We start from the raw sequence: 23,214 nt of genomic DNA on the forward strand, positions 1-23,214 counted from the left end.
GTAATCAAACATTAATTTTTAATACTTTCAAGTTAAAATAATAACAATAAAATAAGCCTCAATTTTGCGTACCGTTCCCTTCCCTCTTTTCCCCTTTTTTAACATTACAATAAGTTAATGTTATAGTTGTATAAAGGAGAAAAGAATCGTTCAAGAAAAATAACAAGTACAACTCGTACTAAAACAAAATGCAACTTGTCCCAAAAGTGCACAAAAAATGGATTACATGTTATTTAAATGCAACGCAAAGTTAAAACGCTTTGCAAAAACCATATCCAAAACCCATAAAACACACATGGTGGAAAATGTGGATAATCATTAAAAATACATGAAATTATTATTTACAACAAATAAACTAAGTTGTTGTAAACAGATCTTTAACCACATAAAAGCTATTAGCAGACAAAACGGAGCGTAAGTATGCAAGTGCCCCCTTTAGAAACGCATAGGAGGGATGGGTTGTTTTTTAAGTATTCAACAAGAGAGCTCTCTCTCCCGTCCCTGTCTCGGACACTCCACTAGAACTCCCCGGCCATATCTCCAGCTCTTTGAAAAGGGGAAACCAATAAGATTAAATCGGACAAAGATTTTTTTTCTGTAAGTGTATCATTAAGATTTAACTCCACAGATTGGAAAGGGGCTCCGCGGGAGAAGAGGACAGCAGCGAGAGGGGCAGCGAATGGGAGCAGGGTAGGGGTTCTAATAGAAAGCTGGGAAACGGCGAGAGAAAAAGGAAAAAGTGGACAGCAGGACATTAAAAGAAGAAGCACCGGCCACGACGGTTACAAGAAGAGGAGCAGCCTTCAACCTGGATTAAACCAGACACCAATAAGGCAAGTACGATGTTTATTTCTCACTTCTCCTACGTTACACACACATGGCTCTGAATACAAGGCTAAATTGTTACGCCACATGACCGTTAACTTCAAACCACGTAGCCGACCCGGGCAATGTCAGAGTCACAAGTTTAAAACTAGATATATTCCCGGATGTGGGACTTATTTCACCGTTTTCCAACTGTCCTCGCTGATTTGTACAGACAGTAGTTTTTACAAGCGGCTTGTAGTAGCTGGACATGGGAGTCTGTATATTTCGCTCGTCCCGTGCACCTCACCTGCAAAGCTATTTGTTGTTTGAACACATAATGAAAAGATCGATAGCAGGCTGTTTGTCTCAGCGATAGTGTCACCGGATTGAAAGCCTGATCAAAGAGAGCAGCAGAAACCCATATTTTACGCTGTTTTCCAAGCGTCAGTTTAGCTGCAACATTGTCAGATGCAAATATTATAGTTTGGTGCAAAATCTCATGCACCGGCAAGAACACGTAGTGGGAGATAAGATTGCAGCGAGGGAATGAAAGAGGACACAATGTAATTTAGCAAGCAGCATTATTAATGTTAAGGGGTTAGAATGAAAACTGATGTAAAATAAGCTGTATAGCAATGTGTACCACTTACTGCAGGACAACTGAACGTCAATCAGCTTTGTCAAATCACTATAATAAGATTTAACTTAATCCTCTCATGGGTGAATAAAGTTCATGCTAATTAATCATTTCACGTGAGCCATGTAACATTTCTTTTTAATTTACATTTCTCCTGTTATTCTACCTTTTGTTATTTGGGTAACAAAATATGCACATGCTCTTAAATTATTAAAAACATGCATATAATTACATAATCACATTATTATTAAACATGTCCAGGTAATGGATGCTTTTGCGCATTAGCAGTCGTTTTACTGTAATCTCTGCAACAGATAATTAGTGATCTTGGAATATTGAAATTCTATCTGACTCTTTCTATTTTAATCCAAATTGAATTATCCATAGTTTATCTATAACTGTTGAAATGTAATGATAGTTGAAATTGATAGGTGTAGTCAGTGTTTCCAAAAATGTGATGATCAATAAGTGATGCTCTTTTTATACAGTATGACATTTTAAAACTCACAAAATGCAGTTCCAAGCATAAAAGAAAGACACTGAGGTCACAAGTGCAAGGTCCCCCGATAAACAACACATGAGGATGAGTTTTAGAAAATGTAAAACGATGCATCCGGATGTAAGGATTTAGAAATCGTTGAGGGCCTGTTTATTATTGATTGCGTGTAAGCACACCAGGATACATCCACAGCATATAGCCACAAATATATTATATGGGTTGCTTCGCTTTTGCATGTGGCCTCTGCTCAAAACACCTCCTGTTAGCACACCAGGGTCATGTTTCTGGACGCTGGACTAGAGAGCCACATCCAGCTGATGCTGATCCCTGCGAGACCTCAACGTCTTCCTGCAAAACTAAAATTAATAAACACCCAAAACGAATAAAGTGATAAACACGTCGAGCATTGTTACATATCTCCATGATGGTTCCAGTCTATTTAAATAATAGAAGCTGATTAATAGTCATATACAGAGCATGTGTAGCAAGAATATGCATCTCCAAACGTCAAACATAACGTAACACTTGTTGGGTGTGCTTCTGAATATTAAGAAGTTTGTCACTAAAGTTATTTTTCATTTATAATAAAGGAATTGAAGATTAAGTTAGTAAACAAAATGCTGCTGATACTGGCATTACGTTGTATTATGTTATTTAGTGGCGATGGTAATTAGTATAATAATTTATATAATACCATGTTCGAGACTATGAGCTCTTAGGGCCGTGTGGTTGATGTATGGCATAAAGCACAAGCAGGATGGAGATGTACTTGGCTTTAGTATTGTTTTCTGAATACATGAAGGCAGTAACCCTGCAGTGACATATTGATTTATGCTGGGGAAAACTATTTCTGTTACGACGCTAAAATCGTCAAATATAAAATGAAATAAAGGTATTCGACCTGTTTGAAAGAAAAGTGATAGTGTCATAAAAGACTCTTTAGTTGTTTCAATAAAGTTTGTGTAACTTTTCTCCGCACCTGTATAAACTAAAATGATTAAAATGGCATTTGCGGAAATGGAGAAAAAGGCAGATTTTCACCGTGCGCACTACGCTGAACACAAAACAAACACGAGACTGTCATATTTTTGAAAGTCCTCATTTAAACAATACAAAAATTCAAACTCATTCTTTTGTTGCTTTGAGTGGTTGTGTGTTGAAAAGGGAGGAGGGTGCGAGGGGTGTGTGTGTGGTGGTGGGGGGCTTCTTTTTGTCCAAAACTGATCCCCAAATTATTCTGGGGGCTCAGATTGGTGTGAAAGGGACGAGAAGGTCACTTGAAATCGCCTTTTATCCGCTGGCTTTTTTCTATGGATCAGCAACTTTCAATAGACATAATCTAATCGCTCTTAATGGAAAGGCCATTCGTGAGAAATAGTGGAAATATCGTTGAGCCTATAGGCTACAACCATTTAAGACCAACGCATTTAACAGGCAATAAGAGTTAACATTATTGTATGGCTGTTAATTATTACTGGAAACTGTAAAGTGTTTCACCATTTAGGTAAAGTAACATACCAGTTTAAAGCTGACAGCTGCAAACACCAGTCTCTAGATTAAGGAGATATAACTTAATTTGTCTAATAATTATCCCGTAATTTCTATGTTATTTCATCATTTTATTACGTTTTGTATTTTTGCCTAAAATAACTTTAGTTTGGGAATAACATTGCATTATCCGATAGTTTGAATCACCCTAGTTTCTATTATTGTGTTTTCCCTCATTATTTATGTTATGGCCCTGTGTCTCCAGAGATTTGAGATCCCTCAGTTTTGGACGTAATGAATGAAAGCCTCTTTCCAGGGTTTTTGCATCCCGGACTATAATTGAGCACAATAACTGCAATGACTTTCCCAATTAGGCTTGAGGTTGGAGTTAAGTTAGAGGGACTGTCAGTTTAAGCTATGGGCAATGGCTTTATTGCTCACTAACCATCATTTCTTTAGAGCCCATGTGCTAATTACTCTGGACGGTCCCAGAAACGGAGATTATAAATCCATTAGCACCCAAAACCTCGTGGTTCCACAGTGCAAACACTGTAATTTTGTAGTACACCCAAAAAACCAAACTTTAAGTACCAGAAGCTAGATGAAGGGAAACAGATTTGCAACAGCATGTGTACTTCTTAGACATCCTCTATGAGGGGAAGCCCAGCGTATATCAATCAGCAGCTAAACCGAAACACACAGAGTAAACTAAGCAGGACAGAATTAACTGTCAGGGGAAAATGTCTCATCAGTGGCCGATGGTTGGATTCAAACACGACCTGTTTATATTACTGTGTCAACTTAATGTAGCATTGTAATCATAAATGATCAACTCAACACCCTTCCTATACTGTGGTTTCTATTCTTATGCAAGTTTGGGAAATCCTTTATTCTTATTACCCACGTGCATTAGAAATATCCAGGGAGCGATGCGGTCCGAAGGAATGAAGTGAATTAAAATAAGACGTTATGCCTGTTTGACTGCGTTTAAAGAAGGCAATACAAAAACCGGAACCCATACGGGGGTGCGTGTGAAGGCATCCCACCCTTAAAGTAATTTATTTCAGGGAAACCGGAGGGCAAAGGTGGAATTCTTGAGAAATTCAACAAGGATAAGGGAGCTTTAGGAATTCTGCACGCAGATTACCTTTCATTCCATCCTCACATTATCCGACAACACACAGTAGAAATATAGCTCAGCGACAAAAGAGCGAGATTACCCTCAGACACAGAAGAGTGCAAAACAATTTTTAAGAAGTATGGCGATTATAGGGGAGCGAACAAGGAGAGAGAGGCATAGGAGGGGGGGGGGGGGGGAGGGGGGGGTATAGGAGTATAGGAGCGATTCAATGTGTGCTTTCAAAGGGGGAGACAAAAAAAGAAGCTCGTCGTTCATAAAGTGTATTGTCACTGTTATTTAGTGGATGGGGGGACCCATGTTAATACAATCGAGTCATTTCATATTAAACACAATTTAAACATGAGCCAAAAATGAGCAGAGGATTATAGATGTGTTCTCTTTACGTGACAGTTTGTTATTTAACCTGTTGGTTATGATGCCTTGCAATAATTACTGACCCTGGGTCAGAGTTTGACCACCTTCTGGCTTAATTTGTTTGGTGGTTTCGGTTTGTAACTAAATGAGTGGCATCACATCAGCCCTGGGATTTTTTCCCCACAATTTTCTTACCCCAAAACCAACACACAGCAGGGGCTTAATTAGAAATGTAGTGTAGCTGAACCATCATAATGCTGTAGCAGAATGACTGAGCAAATTGGTGCAGATTTACATCAGTACAGAGAAGAAAAGGAAATCATTTTCCGACAAACTCGGATCCGATTGGGTAAAACACACATTTATTTATTTTTCAACCCTTAAAATATAATATGACATAAATGAATTGCTGCAATTAAAGTTTTTCTTCAATTTCAAACCTCTTATATATTTAATTTAATGCAAAAAACTATAGCACAGATTATAAAAACAGCACCTTTCTCAATGAAAACATAAAAAAAACACACATATACATATATGTCTTTTGGTTCAAAATATATATGTATATACATATATATTTTGAACCAAAAGACATCCATCGCTCTCTTTCACACCAACCACAATGGATGAAACCCTTTTGACATTTTGTGTATTTCCATTTTAAAGGTGTCTGGTGTTTGCACGTGTGGGCACATGTGTGTTAAAACACAGTGTAGTGAAGGTGTGAAGCCGGCCTGTGTTTAGTGTCCAGACCTGGCAGATTGTGACCTTATCAATGTGAAACTCTTAAGATAAATTATTCATAGCACCTGTTTGATGTCTCTGGCCAAAGAATGACAAAGGTGTAAGATTTAAGATCTGTCTCAAAAGCCATGAATAACAGCCGCAGTGCTACCTGTCCTTATTTAAGAGGAGAAAAAGAGAGAGATGTGATGAGATGATAAAATGAACAATTTGTTCCCTTACAGGGAGTGCAGACAGAGAACAGCCATAGATACAGTAAAGTAATAAGTGCATTCTAATTTTTATTTGTAAATATAATAATAAAAGCTCAACATGAACTCAGTGTACCAGTTTCAGTATGCACAGTGTGGTTTCTGTCTTAATGTCATGTGACTCACAGGTGTCCAGTGATTATGTCGGTCACTGAAGCAGGCCACCCACACTGTCACTGCCTGCTTTATCCTCACTTTAATTTGAAACTTGAAGCAGAGAGTTTGACTGATTCAGCGGAGCTAACCTTGCCCTTTTGTAACCAAGTTTGTGTTGTGTCTCCTCACAGGCAGAGAGCAACATGGCGGCCAGGTGTTCAGAAACACAGCGGGACGTGTTGGTGTGGTGCAAGGACTGACAATGGGATGAGATGTAATTTATTGCGAGGGCTGTTTGATTATAAGAGGTTGATGGTGATACTACTGCTTAGTATGAGCGTTGGCCCACTTGACATGACAGCCCTGCAGGGACAGGCTTATTGTACTTCATCAAATACGTATGTGGTAAATATAACATCAATTGTAAATTAATAGTTACTCTTAATAGATTTGAACAGGCTGCCCTTTCTGAATTTTATTGGTCTGGTAAGATTTGTTTCTTTTCACTAAGTACATTCCTTGAGTGTGTGTTTATCAAGTACTATCCCAACTACTCAAAAATGAATCCAAACATCATGGAACTAAAATTTGCTCTCAATGATTTGTTTTGGAAAAAGACCACAGTATGCTAATTCGCAAAATGACAGCTGATATTTTCGTAACCAAAGGTCAACATAATACACTATAAATAAAACAAATATGAGTAGGACTGATAATAATGACGATATATACAGATGTACTGCGCATTAGCTTGAATTATGTGTGAGCGCGCTGAAGGAGAGGTAAGGAGACACTCTCGCAGACGCTTTCACACATGTTTGTGTGTTTGCTTGACTGTATGTGTGTGTGTGTGTGTGTGTGTGTGTGTGTGTGTGTGTGTGTGTGTGTGTGTGTGTGTGTGTGTGTGTGTGTGTGTGTGTGTGTGTGTGTGTGTGTGTGAGTGTGATAGCCGAGTCAGTTTCCCCTCAGATGTTCCCTTTGACCTTTGACCCAACAGTTGGGGTCAAGCCCTGACAAATGAGATGGTCGAGTTTTGGCCAGAACTGCAAACATTCCACAACAATCTTCTGTCCTCCTCCTCCTCCTCCTCCTCCGCTCTTCTCATATCCGTCACTCCGGTATGTCTCCTACACGAGGGGAGGGAGAAAGTTCTCATTACATGCAAACATGTTTTATTGAATTTGCTGTGGGAATCTTAAAACACACACCCTTGGAATTAAGAATTACGGCATCGGTTAAATTTAATATCCCCAACATCTGCTTTATTTACTAAAGGAAAGAAAACAAAAAGGGTATGAACATAGGATAAAGATATGTGTTAAAGATTTAGATTTTATAGCCCTGCACTTTGAAAGCAAACTGTGTGTTTGGAAAGCTTGTCAGTGATGTCAAGGATGAGAAATGTTGCAGTGTGGTTTTTTACACACACTGCTGGCTCTAGCATTTCCGGCAACATTTCTCACTCTGCCTCCCTCACACCATCCGCGCTGCTGCAATATCCCCACATTTTCCCATCCTTTCACTTCTTCCCCTTCCTCCCCCTCCTCCGTCTCTGATCGCCTCGTCTCCACTCTATGACCACTCTTGCCCCCGTTACCCTTCCTGCACCACCCTGCTCAATCTCAGCCTCTCCCTCCCTTCGCTCACCTCCCAGCACATTCACTCACTCCCCCCTTTTCCTCTACCCACTATTTTCTCTGTTTTTCTAACCTGTCGTTCCACAGAATGCTACCACCTGTGTCTTTAGAGGCAAAAAGGAGGGGGGGGGGGGCTATTGGTATTCCTTTTTGGAAAGCTGGTTAAGGTAAGTGGCACCCTCTATTACAATGACACGGTAAATTATGGTGCTGCCAGTTGTGTTTCTGCATTACATTTTTTTTTTCATGGAAAGACCCCGGCTTCCTAAGCATCACCATCCTCTATCAAAGCTCTAGCTACAAGTCACTGCTGTAAAAACACACACGGTCACCATTGATGAACAACAGCAGAGCAACCTCAGTGCCACAAAGGAGCCTGGAGACCAACAAAGCCGGCTGATACAGTAACAGAGTGGATCATACTCTTGAAATTGCTTTCATAATGATGTAATATTACTAAAAGGCAATGCAACACAGCAAAGATCTTAATAAAAACACATCAATCTCAATATGTGTGCGTATGTGTTTTTTTCCCCTCGCACTCCCGGTAGAATTGTGATATTATTTGATGTCGGCTGTTGTGTGATTCATCAGAGGGTACAGCTGCTTCACATGGATCTTGGCCTGGACAGGACTGTTTCCTCACAGGACAGCTGATCACATGACTCAATCACACGGATAGATCTGAGCTGTAATTGGCCGTGCACTGGCGCATCACCGAGGCAAATCTGGGTGCATGTATATGGCTCTCTGCTTTGAATAGTAAAATGGTGGGTTGTGTTTTGTCTTGCTAGGCATGGAAGGCAGTGATTTCTGTGTACGTTTATGGGTGGGGACTAGACCAAGGTCTCTTGCTTTAATGATGTACAATGCAAAATAATATGTCATCACTAGTACAATCTGCTAGGATCTGCTATGAAACAATGCATCGCTATAATGTGCTGCTGGAATGGTAAGCAATGAGTGTCATTTGTGTTTTCAGTTTATCTGTATATCACAGCAAAGCTTTCCTATATCTCTCTCTTTCTTCCTTCCCCTCATGGCCCCAGTTTCACCCTCCATTCTTTCCCACCCAAGTTATGCCCATGCATTAATGTCTGTGTGTCCAGTGTAAATAAATAATAAAGCTCTCCTATCATTCTCATAACCATCAGCTTGGTGGGGTTAAAGCAGACAGAAAGCGACAGGCAACAGGGAGAATATGTGTAGGCGTATGTGTGTAATCATGGCCATGTCCATGGTGCAGTTTAGCTGATTGTGTTTACGTCCCTTTCCTCCTCCTCCTCCTCCTCCTGCTCTGTATGTCCACAGGCAGCTAAAGGCTATAAAGGAAGGGCTCAGAGCCACTTGATTCCCTGCCACCACCCACCGTTGCCCCAGTGTTACCGGAGCGTGGATGTCTGCCCCTGTCCCCCAGAGCCTCAGTCTTGCTCTCCCCCAACCCTTTCTACCAACCACCACCAGCCCCCTCCGACCCCCAATCCCTCCACCTCCCTGCCTCGCTCCCTGATTCAGTGTGTAAAAGCGCCCCCTGAATGATGGATTACTGTGTCACCGCAGCCTGCGAAGGATTAATTTGTTTCATTGATTTCTCTTTAGGCAGAATGCCAGCGTCTGCCGCTTCCCACCTTTTCCCCAAGACTCGCAGCTGTAATAGACGGTAATGGCCTAAGACAAATCAACCCATTTCTTGTAAAAATAGCACCAAATAACCCTTCCCACCCACCAGCCTACACTTTACTCATGAGCACATCGGGAAGCGGTGGTGGCGTGGCATCAGGGAGTGTTCGATTCTTCCTCATCCTCCATCTCTATCACTCCATCTGGCTATCCTTCCATACGACCGTCCCTCCTTATCCTGTGCTGAGACAGAGGAGACCATCTAGTCACTCTAACAAAGCCATAAGTCTGCCGTACTTACAGCTCCCTTTCAGGTCTCACAATGGATGGGTAATGACAGCGCTGTCTGGAGGGGGCTGTGGGAGTTGGGCCATTCTGTCCAGTAATGGAAGCAGTTACTGCCATTCCCTATACACCTGCAGGAACAGCTAACTGTTAACCACTGTGATCTATGGCAAGGCCTTACCGCACTACTCTAAGGTTGAAGGGTTGTACTGACATCGCTGAATTAGGGCATGTCAGCACAACACTTTTACTCTCCTGTCTTTTCTATGGTGCATGAAGTTATTCTACTGTATGTTGAGAGCTATTGAAAAGAGTTATTTATAAACAAATCTCTACCAATGAATCAGTGTTGATATAGCTCTCAACACCGCAGACTGACAATCCAGTATTCCTGACATTCACTGATTTAACGCTGACATAAGATGCTGCCACATCTTTACTACCCTGTCACTGCTTTGAACGATGGGAAACCCAAACTGCCTGTAACATTAAGAACACCACTACAGGCTGACTGTCCTAGAACGCTTTCCAATTCCACAGAGATTTACGAGCAGAACCAGATCCATTAATCCATTGTTGATTTGCAGTGGGTGCCCTGCAGCATTTTTGGGATCAGATATCATACAGTGCTGAAACTCTCCCTGTTGCACAGCAGGGTAGTCTGTAACACCCTGATCCGTGCTAAAAATGCTGCAGCAGGCATTAGGAAGTGAAATACAAGTCGGTGTTTTTCAATTTATGTCATTAAATTCATGGCACATTTGGAATTCCTGTAACCAGTTTTATCACCCGCAACCTGACAGATATATGAACTTTTGACAGAAAACACTGTCACTTACATTAAAAATGACAACATAAACCATAGTGACAATCCATAGAGGGCTCAGTACGAGTGAATTAGAGCTGGTACACAATGTGATAATGACCCGGGATGCAGGGAAATCTCATCATCTCCCTGCAATCAATTTAACAGCAGTTACAAAGCCATGGGCTGAGGTTTGTGCTTGGGGACAGAGCACTGGTCACCTAGAGTTACACTAGATCCCCCTGCTGAGCCGGCCTCTCCTGGGTAAACCTCCACAAAGCCCCCTCATGTCTGACACCACCCGGTCCTTCAAATACTGCTCTCAGACAGAGGATTAGGTAATCTCACCATGATACTGTCTTTTTCTCTTTTTTATATCTTTTTTTATTCCTCATTGTCACCCTTTCTCCACCCCGGCATTCTCACACCTTACATCCCTTCCTCCCTCTCTCTCTGTTCAAGAGCTTGTTCTACTCAGGGCGCATCTATCCTCAGGGGTCCTTACATTCTCAAGTGCCTCCAGAAAAGGTTAGTTGGCAGGTAATTGTCCAGCTGTGGTTGGGCTTATCTTAATTGTGGGTGCTTCCGCACAAGCTACACTACCTTTGATGAAGAGACGTATGTTGAATAAAGGAAGATGATAGGAGGACAGCACGAGTAACAGATTCACCATTTTAAAGAGTATTTAAGGTATGTGAAAATATAAACCTTAATTTGAAAATATGTAGTATTATTCATTTATACATTTGTCTTAATTGTTCCAAAAATGTATTTTCTGTACATCACTGGATAGGTGACAAACTCAATGAGTGACTTTCCTAGTGACCCTTCACATGCATAGTGGGAAAAAACAATGCTGACCTCATGGTGTTCAAATCCAAATGCCTAGCTCCTCAGCCACTTTAAATCTATACTTCTATTAGCCATCTGATCATATATATATATCCATGTCAATAGGAAGCTTTAGGGGGGTTAGTGTTAGCATTACCCCAGTCAAAGGTCATGACTGACCAATAAAATATTTCCAGAGTACCATCAATAATTCGGACATGCAGACTAATACAGTATGGGATTGTGGGTAGGGGGAGGAAGACAAGCTGTGCTTGCTCCAAGCAAAATGGATGAACAAGAGGCCAAAAGGTTACTGGACAGACTTCGGCCCCCTGCCCCTGCACCCTCTCATATGTGCATTTGGTAGCGACAAAGGCAATTATAAAGGTATACTTCAGACAGGTCAAATGAGAGAGGGCAACGAGCTGAACCTTTAAAGCACTGGCTTGAGTCAAAGGTTAGGATGGACATATCCCATCATAGCGTGCCGCTCGAAAAGGGGTAATAGAATCATAGCACTAAAGACAAAGACTGGTGAGAAGGGAACCAAAATGATCATATATTGTCTTTACTAATGTGATATTTTAATCGACACAAACTTATGGCATGAAATGATGTTAGGCCTGGCTAAAGTTACAACATGTTTGGTGTGTTTATGTGGTGTGTGTGTGTTCATACACTGTATTCAGTCTAATGAGCCATCAGGCTTCATGGCTATTAAATATGAACAGCCCAAGGTCAGAAAAGGTCATGGTATGCATTTAGCACCAGTGACCAATGGCAAATGTAAAGGTCAAAGTAGAATTGCCTGAGTCGGAACAATACAACATTTTCTCATCCACATTTATGCATCCCATTGGCAGTGATTTATGAAGGGAGATAAGCGTACGGATGGGAAGAAAACACTCTCTTTCTCCTATCCCGTCAGACTCGGTAAATACACTACTCGCTCATATCAATCACCATGTCACAGTGAATCGCCACTGTATGCTTCCTGCTCAGATTAAAAACTGCCTTTGTCTTGCTCTGCCTTTTCCATCCAGCTCTGGGGAACACAGTGGCGGTATTGTTGCTATTTCACAAGCTCTATATTAGCATTTCAAACAGTTGTGGTACAATGGTAGTGAGTATGTTCAAAGTCACAGTACGGTATGGATAGATTCCATAATGTATCAATCAGACACTATGGAAGTAGGGTCCTCAATTGATCGCAAAAATAAGGAGGAATGTGTTTTTTTACTTCTGTTATGTGACAAAGGCTTTTTCAAAAATGAAGTTCCCAAACTTCTATTTATTAAAAGCAGTGTAGAAACTGTTGTGCTATTTTATTGTCTTTTTATTGGTTTAATGCATTTCATAGTATCAGAATTCCAGAGCATTTAGAATAGTTGGCGCTGGTTTTATGCTTATAAAATACATCACTGCTGATTAAAATCAATTTCCCCTCCTCTGTCCCCTGCAGGACAACATTCCTGTGCTACAGCCAGACAGGCTGTTCAGCATTTTGTAGAAGCGGCCGCTCAGGGGGGGTCTTGACTGGGCCAGCGATTAACTCTGTAACCCGGCTTTTAGATTTTTGTAGGCCTCTTGAACACGGTCATGTTTCCCAGGTCCCTTTGGCTGCTTAAATGTGAAAACCAGCCTGTCGCTGGTGCACCACAGCCTTTTGCAAACTACCCCCAAGTGGTTCAGAATTCAGCCAGAGAAAAGTCCAAAAAGAAAACATGCTTTTGAACTGCCAGCCAAAGCGGAAACATGGTCTAGTGAGCTGCTTTTTAACCTGAACCATAAAGACCAATTTTCCTTTCCTCCAATAGTAATAAATTTGGTCCTTTCCTTTATTACAAATACTATGTTTTTCCATTGCAAGATCAAAGGGTGATAATGCGTGACACCATAAGTACCAGTGTATATTACCTGACACTTTGTGTTTAGTATTCCATTAGTCTGTATTTCAGCTGCATGCAACTTCAGTATGACAAATACCTCTTTAACACCAGAAAAACAGCAGTGGCCAAACGTATAGAATGTTTCTCCTCTGGAAATCATATCAATTTCATTGCATCAACTTTGAGGATCACATTTTTACAATTTTAATACAAGCGATGACATTTCCCTACACGCCTGCTGTTCAACAATCTGTCCTCCCTCCCTGTGAGAACAACAGTTCTAAAGGCCGTTTATATACAGGACAAGTTCTGTATGATCTGTCACATTCATCTCTATTTCCCATTCACTACGGGGCATTTGAACCACATCAGAATCTATTACCACCATGCAGATTCAGCCCCTGCTGACAGTACAAATCATGATAAGATGGAGCTGTGACTCCATAAACACCCTAGCATATATATATATATATATATATATATCACATATGAGCTGTGCTGGATAGCAGATCCCACTTGTCTTCTCTATGTGATCGTATATTTATATGGATGGAATAAAGATATGGATATCATTACATCTCCATCTTTAACCTGTGTCGGTTACTACCTCATTCAAACAATAGATATAAATACTTGTGTGTGTATTCTTCTGTGGGTGTGTGTGTTTATCTGTGGCAGCATCCATCACTCGGCAGTAGGGGTTCAAAATCAGCTGCTTGTGAGGAGAGATTTATGCTGTAATGCATCAAATCAACAGACCTTTACAGTAAAATATGATTTTATCAATAGGCCTGATCAATAGTGCATGCAAGACGCTGTGTAATTATTACAGAGGTCTGTATCAATAAAACTGTCACGCATGACCTGCTGCCAAAGGCTATGGAGCTGGGAGTCACAGACAGTCCAAGAAACGTTCGTGTCCTGGGATGTTTGATTACCTATACATAAGGTCATATCTGTGAGGGACCATAACTCTCCAGGACATCTATAGGCTGAAACGAGAGTCAGAAAGTTTTAATGGTAGCAAAAGAATGCAGGATAGAAACACATTCAAACCTATATGTACGTATATCTTGTATTTTACTGACCAACTAATACTAACAGGTGTGTTTAAAAACTGTCACTGTCAGTGAGTTGTGTTCCCTTGCACCTCTGCAGACACTGGAGATTGTAAATGATAGGGATGCGGATGACTGTTTTTACTGAAAAGAGGATCATTTGTCCTGAAGCAAAGCAAACCAAGAGTGGAAGAAAGACTGTCAAAAAGAGCGTTGTATTACACTGTAGTGGGAGCACTCTGCATTAACACACACAGCCATACACACACACATGCAGCACACCAGGGAGAGAGCGTGAGGCAGGGACCAATGAGGCAGTTTATATCGGGATTTTGTTTCACAGCCACGGCCTCCTGGGAGAGTGGGGTCTGCCAATAACACTTAAGAGACAGAGCAGGAAAAGTAAGTGCTTTTATTACAGCTCATCACTCATGTAATTTCTGGCAGCATTTGTGATTACAGATCAAGTGATTGACTAACTACACATTCGGCGGCTGAGTTATGAACCGGGGGCCTACCATTCCAGCCCCGGCAGATTCTCCGTGTCAGCTGTAACTCATCCTCTCCCAGGGTGCTAAATCAAAGAGCATACTGCGGCCGGAAGAGTTAAATAATAACTTGAGCTTTATTGTAAATCTGTCAAAAATTAAACCTGTGCGGACGTCGTCTTGGCCCTGATGTTGTACTGCATGGGGTGAAGAGGCTGGATAGAGGGGATCAATAGAGGCCCAGATGGAGATATTGATGGATGACAGGTGAAACGGGTGTGTATGTGTGCGTGTGTTTGTGTACGGGTGTGTGCATGTGTGTGTAAGGGGTGGGATTGAATCACCCTGGGGTTAGGTAGAGAGCACGGCTCAGGGTGTTTAATCGACAGGTCTCACCTTGAATCGATCGGACAGAGTCTTGCAGGGCAAAGACGTGATACACACAACCAAAACTTACTCACACACACCAAAACAAACCATAGGGAATGAAGGAGACTGTGTGGTGAGGTGAGGGCGGACGTCTCAATGCCATCAGTATTGCATGGCTGTATATAGTGGTTGGTGTGCTCATCACAAAGCCATCAGAGTCTACTTTAAAACACTTTTGTTTATCACCCTCCTGAAGAAACAATCCAAGCCCTTTTAAATACTTAGGTTCAGGTTTATTACATTTTTGACAAATGTGTCAAACCAAGCACTGCCAACATACACAAAGATAACTTATTTACAAAAGGTCCTTTTTGTCAGACGAAAGAGGAAGTGCTATATGTTTGCGATCCACATTGTGGCAAAGAAGAACTAGTTTGCATAGAGTGCAATGCTAATGAAGGGCCTCTCTCCAGGAAATATAAAAACAGAGCAGGAAGTTTTGTTTCCTGTAATAATCCAACTTTGACAGACCTCACCATATAGTATTATCTCTATGAGAGCTCAATTCTCACTCAATAGTAGCATGCACATGTGAGAAGCAGCCATGAAAACACTGCAGCGTGAGATGTCATAAGAGGCCAAGATCTTAGAGGGGGTTTAGTCATTAATACCTAAGATACTGTTGGTATTAAAATGTATGTGGCTCGATAGTACGTAAAATAAACAACCTCGATCCGCTCAAGTTCTGCTTAAATGTGCTGATTCAAGGACTCTGCAGCTCCTGCACGCAGCTTTGACTATAAGACCAAAGTCTAACGCTTTCAGTTGAGTTCAAGGGTCATGAGTGTCATTGACTGAGGCTGTTTGTAAGAAGAGTATATTTGCCAAATCACAGTGCGGGGTAGAGTGGAGCCCATAATCGCTTATCTGGAGTCCGTTTTGGAGAGCTCTTGTAGAGCAAAAGAGGCTGTTTGTCACCTTGGAGCCAAAAGTGTTGAGCTTTGTATGTTATTTAACAGAAAGCATTGTGAGGTACAAATGAGTGCACACTATCTATAGCCAGTCATGTTTAGATTCATTGAGTAAAAATGATTTTGATGCTCCACAAGCCCACTGTTGGACAGAGCTTGGATACCAATAGATTTGTCAAAGATGTGCCAAGAGCGGAAACCGCTCTTCTGTGTGTTGGACAGTACCTCAATAGTTTACAAGGGGAATGAGTTGGAGAAAGAGTTTTTCCAGTAATTTTTCAGGGCGACAGGAAGGGGGCTTGAACCGTCTCAGATGGCCAGACTAGTCAAGTCCTGAGAAAACTGTGGGGTCTTTTCGTTGAGCAGGGACAAGAGGCTATGCTCTGATCAGCAGGACCTGTACATCTCCCAGGAGGTCTGGGACTCTTCAGAATACTGCAGTCACTTCAAGATATTTGGACAAATTCTGTCAATGTGCAGATCTCTCCTGAAAAGACAAGACAACAAAAATAATAGATATGAAAACAGGCTACTTTGTCCTGAGAATTTGATTACTAGTTGCTCGATATGACGTAATATTGAACCCTGACACTTCCTGATTAAGTAATATATTAAGAGCAAAATCCTAATTCGCACAATTATACAATACATCAACTCATTTTCCTTCATTTGATCAGGACAATATAAAGGTTTTTTAAATTTCATTGTTAACTGCTTACTCTTGGCAAACGACTTTTCTTGCAGCAGTCCATTATTAAAGTCGCACCTCAAGCCTGCCAACCGGTTAATGTATACTTCTTCTTTAATCCCGGCCAAAGTGATTTAATACTCCCTCTTGAACACAAGCACTTAGTTTTCTGAGGCCTGTTGTAGAGTGGATATTCATAGTACTAGTATAACAAAGAGGGCCAGCAGCCCAGTGACATCAGTAGGTCATCCAGATGTTTCCATCAACTCTTTTCAGTCTAATAACAGCAAAAATGATCTTTAGCATTGTACACAAAGGAGGCACACAAACGTGATTGTAATATTTGCAAAACCAGTAGTAGTGGGCCTGCATTGCTCTCCATCTGACCTGGGTAAAAGATACAAAGTGGTGAAGACTGTCTCTGCTTCTGCATGGTTCTTTCCTCAGCTCCCACGGCCCGGCTGTCCTGCAACAGTCTCTCCCATTCCCCTGGTCAGATTTGATTGATGAGTGGCCATTTCCTCTCCTGTCCATCCCTGTTGAAAACCTGGCAATGGCAAATGTTGAATCGTGTAACGCTCCATCTCCCTCATCTTTGTCTGGTCTTTCTTCTTCCTCTGCAATCTCACTTTCTTCTTCTTTCCTGCTCCTCAGAGCTCTCTGGTCTCTCCAGACCATGAAGCAGCTTGTGTTGAACCTATCAGGGTGATACACAATATATGTTGAGGTTGTTCCTACCGTGAAACAATTTGAATTTAATGTAAATTGATAGGAAATCAGACAACATTTTAAAATAGGTATCTACCTATATAAAAAGGATGGCATTTGTATAAACTGCACCCATGTGCTTATTCATGAACTTTTGACAGATTCACTTCTGATTCTGAAACATCTGCCAACAAAGCTTAAGTTCATGCAACATTCATGATTAATACGATTTAGTCAGTGTGTACTTTTCTAGGCGGACAGAGTGTCTTACTTTAGGGCCGTAATGTATGCATTATTGTAGTGTTCAAGCAATCCGGTTGCCTTATTTAGTAGTCTGACAGATTACAATTAGAAATACATTAATAACATAACACAAGGTAACCAATGTAAATCTAATATGAATAGTTTTACCTTTGCTTAACTTATATTTATAAGTAATAGATTTAACTTTAAGTTACCTCAGTAACTAGCCTAATGATGTACTGTATCCATTGTCTGAAATTAGGAAAATACATTTGACACAGACAAATCCACTTCACTCTATTGTTGTGTGTGTGTGTTCGGAGGTGAGAGAGGTGTTAGGTTGCCTTCATCAGTGTAATTCTAATTGGCTTTATTAGGGGGCTTAAATCTAATACCAGCTCTGTGCGCTGCCTTAGGCTCTGTGGTGTGTGTGTGTGTGTGTGTGTGTGTCAAGTGTGCACACCTCCGTTTGATGTTTACAACTAACCCAATCTCTTCTAGAATGCTTTCTATGTAACAGCCATGAGAAATGGACTAACGCAGTAACATTTCCTCCTCCGCTTCAGCCTGAGAGCAGAGCCCCAGTCATCAGCAAATACAGCATTCAGATGTTCACGTCCAATGAAACAACAGCACTGTAGCGCCACACATAATGATACAGACTCAGGGCAAGAGAAAAGCTGCATGAGCCTGCACCACAACATTTGACCCCATTTAAAAACTTGATACCAATTAGATAGTTCTGGAAGTAAATAATTTAAGAGACCTCTCTCAATGAACACACATAAACATTTTTATGAGCATGAACACATGCATGCATGTGTATCAACACGATCGTTAACCTATGAACATGTACGCACAATTCAGTGCTCACACGCACGTGCACACGCATACATCCCACCATGCTCTGGAAACAGACTTCTTAATGAAGCCTTCCCCAAGTGAAAGTGGAGCAGGAATACATACTGGCCCATTTCTGCCTTCAGTTCACCCTCCTCTTCTCGCTCTCTCCCTCTCCCTCACCTTCTCCACATCATTTGTTTTATTCATGTTTTCGTTGTCTTTCTCTGTTGTCTCAATGAGTTAAATCACAACCCCTAATTTATGGCTACAGGCAAAGACACTTCTACAAACAAACTGGCTGATGAGAGGGGATGACTGAAAACATACGCGCCTAGCGGTGTGTGTGTAAATCTTAAAATGTCTGTAACTGTCTTTTTATCTATGGTTATTTACATAAGAAATGACAACGTGTGGAAAAGAATGGCTCTGATGCAAAATGAAAAAGGCTGTGCACTGGAGGAGAGGGGAAGTGAGAGAGGGGGAGTAAATCCAGTGACACTGAGTGGGGAGCGCTCAGGTGTGGAGAGAGGATTATACAAAAACCCTGAGTATGAATGACAGTAAACACCTGAATGACAGAGAGAAGGGGAGGGGTGGGAGATGTGTGTGTGTGGCTCTGGGTGACAGTTTAGTGGTCTTCACTGATATTCAGAGAGGTGAGTGAATATATTCACCACTTAATGCTTTGAGGGTTGTGCTGTTTACTCAAGTGCAACTTATTATAGTATACCATTATCACTATGTTGATATACAACATGTTTAAAGAAACTAAAACAATGAATCAAACAGGATTTGAGAAGCAAACAGAATGTGTAGGAATGAGGATGTCAGCAAGGCAGGCATGGAGTGTGGAAGAGGAAGATATCAATCAGGAGAGATCCACTGCAAGAGTTAGGGAGCGTGTTCCACATTGAGTTATACAGTATGTCAATGAAAGGGCCATAGAGCAAGAAAGAGGAGTTGTGTTTATCTTTCTTTCACTGCGTTCGGAGGGGATCCCCGACAAGGTCTCTGAATCAAGCTTCAGTTTCTGAGTGAGCACGTTCCCTGTTCCTCTCTCTGCTCCATGAAACACAAACACACCTCTCATCACCTCAAATCAACACCTTGATGCCCCTTTGCGTCTTCATTTAAAAAATCTTTTACTCATGTTTCTTTATTTCATGACTTTTCAGTTGCCATGTCACTATTTAAACATCATAAGGAGAAAGAGTGTGTCAATTTCTATTTCTTTGTTACTGACTAAGCTGAAGGCATGTCAAACTATCTGCTGATTGTTCTGTACTCGCCTGAGCAGGTAAGATAAACTAAGCTGCTTTTTGCAAGTCATTAGAAGGAGTGCCAACACATTCACCCCCTCTTGTGAAATGCTCAAATGTGTTTTTAACCTTTGTCTTAAGGTTAAATTCAGAGGAGAGCAATGCATGTCAAGTCCTAGATCTGCTCTTAGTGAAATCCCCCACCTCTAGAGCTGTAACAGTGTACAGCGCTGACTCTACATGAAGCGTGACCCCGTTTCCCCCACGGCGACCCCCTCCTTCTTTTTACAGCCTTGGAAGATAGAGGAGCACAGGGGAAAGGCATGCCAAGGCAGTAGACACTTTTAAGCAAAGATTAAAGGTTTTCCTTTTTAATCAGTCATTTGGCAGCGATGTTAGCATTTCACCCTAGTGCGGCTAAGGATCAATTTTTAATGCTGCTGTGCAGAGAGCAGACAGGGTGATTGGCAAGAGAGAAGCTATTTACAAAGGATCTATTTACAAATTTTCCATAGAAATATGCAGAGGGCACAATTGACATCTCTTACAGAATTTTAAATAAGCTCTCTCCCTCTCTCTTTTGTCATGAGGCACGACCTCTGTGAGCCCCTGATGATCATTGCTCTCTGTGCGTTTATGTGTGCATGTGTGTGTGTTCACTCACATGTGTCTCACATGTAAGAATAATAAAGGCATCTACACCTCTCCCTTGTGTTGCATTGTGTTACATTTCTCCGTGTTGTGCTGCCAAGGGCTGGGTAACTAGGTCAATCAACCCTGGTGTAAACACATCAATAAGAATCCACCAAGAACATGCTAATGACAATGACTCTTTTTTAAATCTGTATCTTTACTTTACCCCCTTCTATGCCAAAGTACAGCTTTATTTATACACTGTAACTCCTTGAGGGATGTCAACCTAAGCTTGTGAATAAGTAAAAGTAGGTAGTTAGCTCCCATGCATATTGGATGTGCTGTAAGGGTATGCCCTCCTCACTAACACTACAACAAAGTCTAAAAAAGTTATAGCTAAGTAACATTAAATGTTTTTTGTAAAAAGACCAAGACAAGACAACTGGACGCAATCTCTGAAACACTGCATTGAAAAAGGGATTGAGCAGCAAACCTCCTTTACAACAAAAGGAGCAGTGGTCCATGCAAAAAATACTTGTAATCAATCGAAATTATCAGATGCTTCAGGTAAAAATGGCTGTGCATAAAGCAGGTAGGTGTTGAATATTGGTGGTGTTAGATATATGTACGAGACACCAGTACACAATTTCACAGTACAGACAACGGAAACCTTTAGACAAAACAAGTTCATGTTTGGACAGACCTGACACTGCTGTCTCCACACACATCAGTCTTCATATCCATCCATGAATCAATCCATATCCATCCATCCGTCCATCACCCCATCATCCATTATCCACCCATCCATTCATTCATGCAGTCAACCAGCCTTCCAGCCAACCAACCCACACACCATTGATCCAATGATTGACCCTGCACTGGGGGGGATCAATACTCTCTTAAATGGCATCATTGTAAGCGCTTAGGCACAATGGCCAGGCGTTGTTTGTACAGTTCATTTCCAAGGTAGCCAGGCCGTGCAGGGCTCTAACCCCGGCCAACTCTCCTTTCTCCTACACCGGGGCTCACAGCAGAGAAAATAGGGAGGCACTGACAAAAAAAGGCATTGAGGAGCAAACATACTTTATGCAACAAAAGGAGCAGTTGTCCATGTGGACTCAAGACTATTACATTGCTTCAGATAAAGATGCCTGTGCATGAAGCAGACATACAGACACCCAACTGTACGGTCACACAGGAAAGTAGGACAGAAAAAAGAAGGATTAAAATAAACAATTTTTAGACAAAGAAGTCATGTGTGATGTTGAACTGAACCATGTCACATTAGACACACACACTATCAGATAACTAATACTTCTCTATTTCTGGATGGATGTTATAACTTAAATGGTATGAACCTGGAGGAGTACTATTCAGTAGACTCTTGTTCAGTATATCTCTGTGTAGCCTATTGTGGCTTGGTGTGCATACAGAAACCCTGGTGGGTTAGAGCTCAAGCCGGGGTCTTGGCATTAAATGACTGGGACTCTGACAAGACTCCGAGTTCTGTCACAGCGGTTCACAGGTCTTGTTAGCCAAGGTGTCGGCAGGGGTGGAAATGACTGTGTGTGAGTGTGTCGGTGTGTGTGTGTGAGGTGAACATTAGACAGCACTCTTACCTCCACCTCCTCACCTGACACCAGCAATAAAACTAAACAGGCCAAGGTGCTATGCTGTGTTTGTGAGTGTGTGTGTGTGTGTGTGTGTGTGTGTGTGGACATGCACACAGGGGAAAAGAAGGGGCATGTGTGCTGCAGGGTTGTTGCTGCTGTCACCAATTTGCCGGGGCCTCCAGACGGGAGTAGGAGCAAGGTGACGGAGCTGTGGCTTGATAAACACAGAAGCCCTGCTTCGATTTCCCATCCAGTCCACTTTGGAAACACATGGCTCTTCCTGGGCGCTCGTGGCCTCTGGAGGAAGAAGGAGAAGGAGGAGGAGCAAAAGGGGAGGAGGGGAGGAAAAAGGAGAGCCACAGGAGAGATAAAGTGATGGGTGTGCAGTGAGGAAGAGTAGCAGCCAGGTTGAAGGTGGGGAGAGGGAGTAATGGGGGGAGGTAGAGTGTCTGATAAAAATAGGGCAGAAAGAGGTGACAGGCCTTGTGGGACCAGGTGTGTTGACTTCCAAAGAGATGGCATACCTTCCATACATTCATAGACTGACACAGAAGGAACACAAAAGATAGGAAGGAGAACAAAATAAAACACAGATGTGATAAAGTGAACGAATCTTCTAAATCAACCTACACTCTCAAAATGTAATTTAAAGATGAAAAAACACAACTTACACAGTCAAACTTCTCTTCTTAGCCCCCCTCTCTGAACTTTCCCTTCCCTCCATCTCTCTCCTACTTGCTTGAAACAACTTGCCGTGTTCCGCCTTTCAACTGACATCAGAAGTTTAAAGACCAGCTCCAGTTGGAAGAGCAGAGGAGTGTCAGTGAGGGAGGTGAGGCACCAAACTCCCCTCTGCCCCCCTAGAGAGTTAAGGAGATCAGAGTTTAACCCCCCCAACAAACCCCACCCTGCCGCTCCTCTCCTCCATACCTTAATGCCAACATAAGAGGACAAGTGTGGGCTCTAAGCACCAGTGATCAAACACGAGCGACTGCTGGTTGCGCTAGGCTCAGGACGGTTGGCCTAATAGGATTGGAAGCCCCCAGGTGAGCCAAAGGACACCTCCAATCAGCATGATTAGCCAGAGGCTGAGCAGCACTTCTAGCAGCAGCACTGACTGATGTACAGTGCTAAAAGGATCACACGGGTTGTGGAGAATGTAAGCAAGTCATGGAGTGCTGTGCCATGGTTGACGGTGCATGTCAAAGTTTTGTGCGGATTGATGAGAGTTTAAAGTTGCATGCAGTTTAATGTGTC

At 41.9% G+C, this 23,214-nt stretch overlaps 1 long non-coding RNA gene across 2 annotated transcripts; it reads left to right on the forward strand.

Annotated features, from left to right (window-relative positions):
• The first annotated feature begins 500 nt into the window (after window positions 1–500).
• Window positions 501–8,163, forward strand: LOC134873951 (uncharacterized). Of its 2 annotated transcripts, XR_010167005.1 has the most exons (4): window positions 501–837; window positions 6,213–6,291; window positions 6,967–7,135; window positions 7,742–8,163. It is a non-coding gene; the product is annotated as an uncharacterized LOC134873951 (long non-coding RNA). The 2 variants fall into 2 exon arrangements; XR_010167004.1 differs by having other exon boundaries at window positions 6,967–8,163.
• Window positions 8,164–23,214: the final 15,051 nt, after the last annotated feature.

Source organism: Eleginops maclovinus, chromosome 12, assembly GCF_036324505.1.
Source record: "Eleginops maclovinus isolate JMC-PN-2008 ecotype Puerto Natales chromosome 12, JC_Emac_rtc_rv5, whole genome shotgun sequence".
Taxonomy (NCBI): Eukaryota; Metazoa; Chordata; class Actinopteri; order Perciformes; family Eleginopidae; genus Eleginops; species Eleginops maclovinus.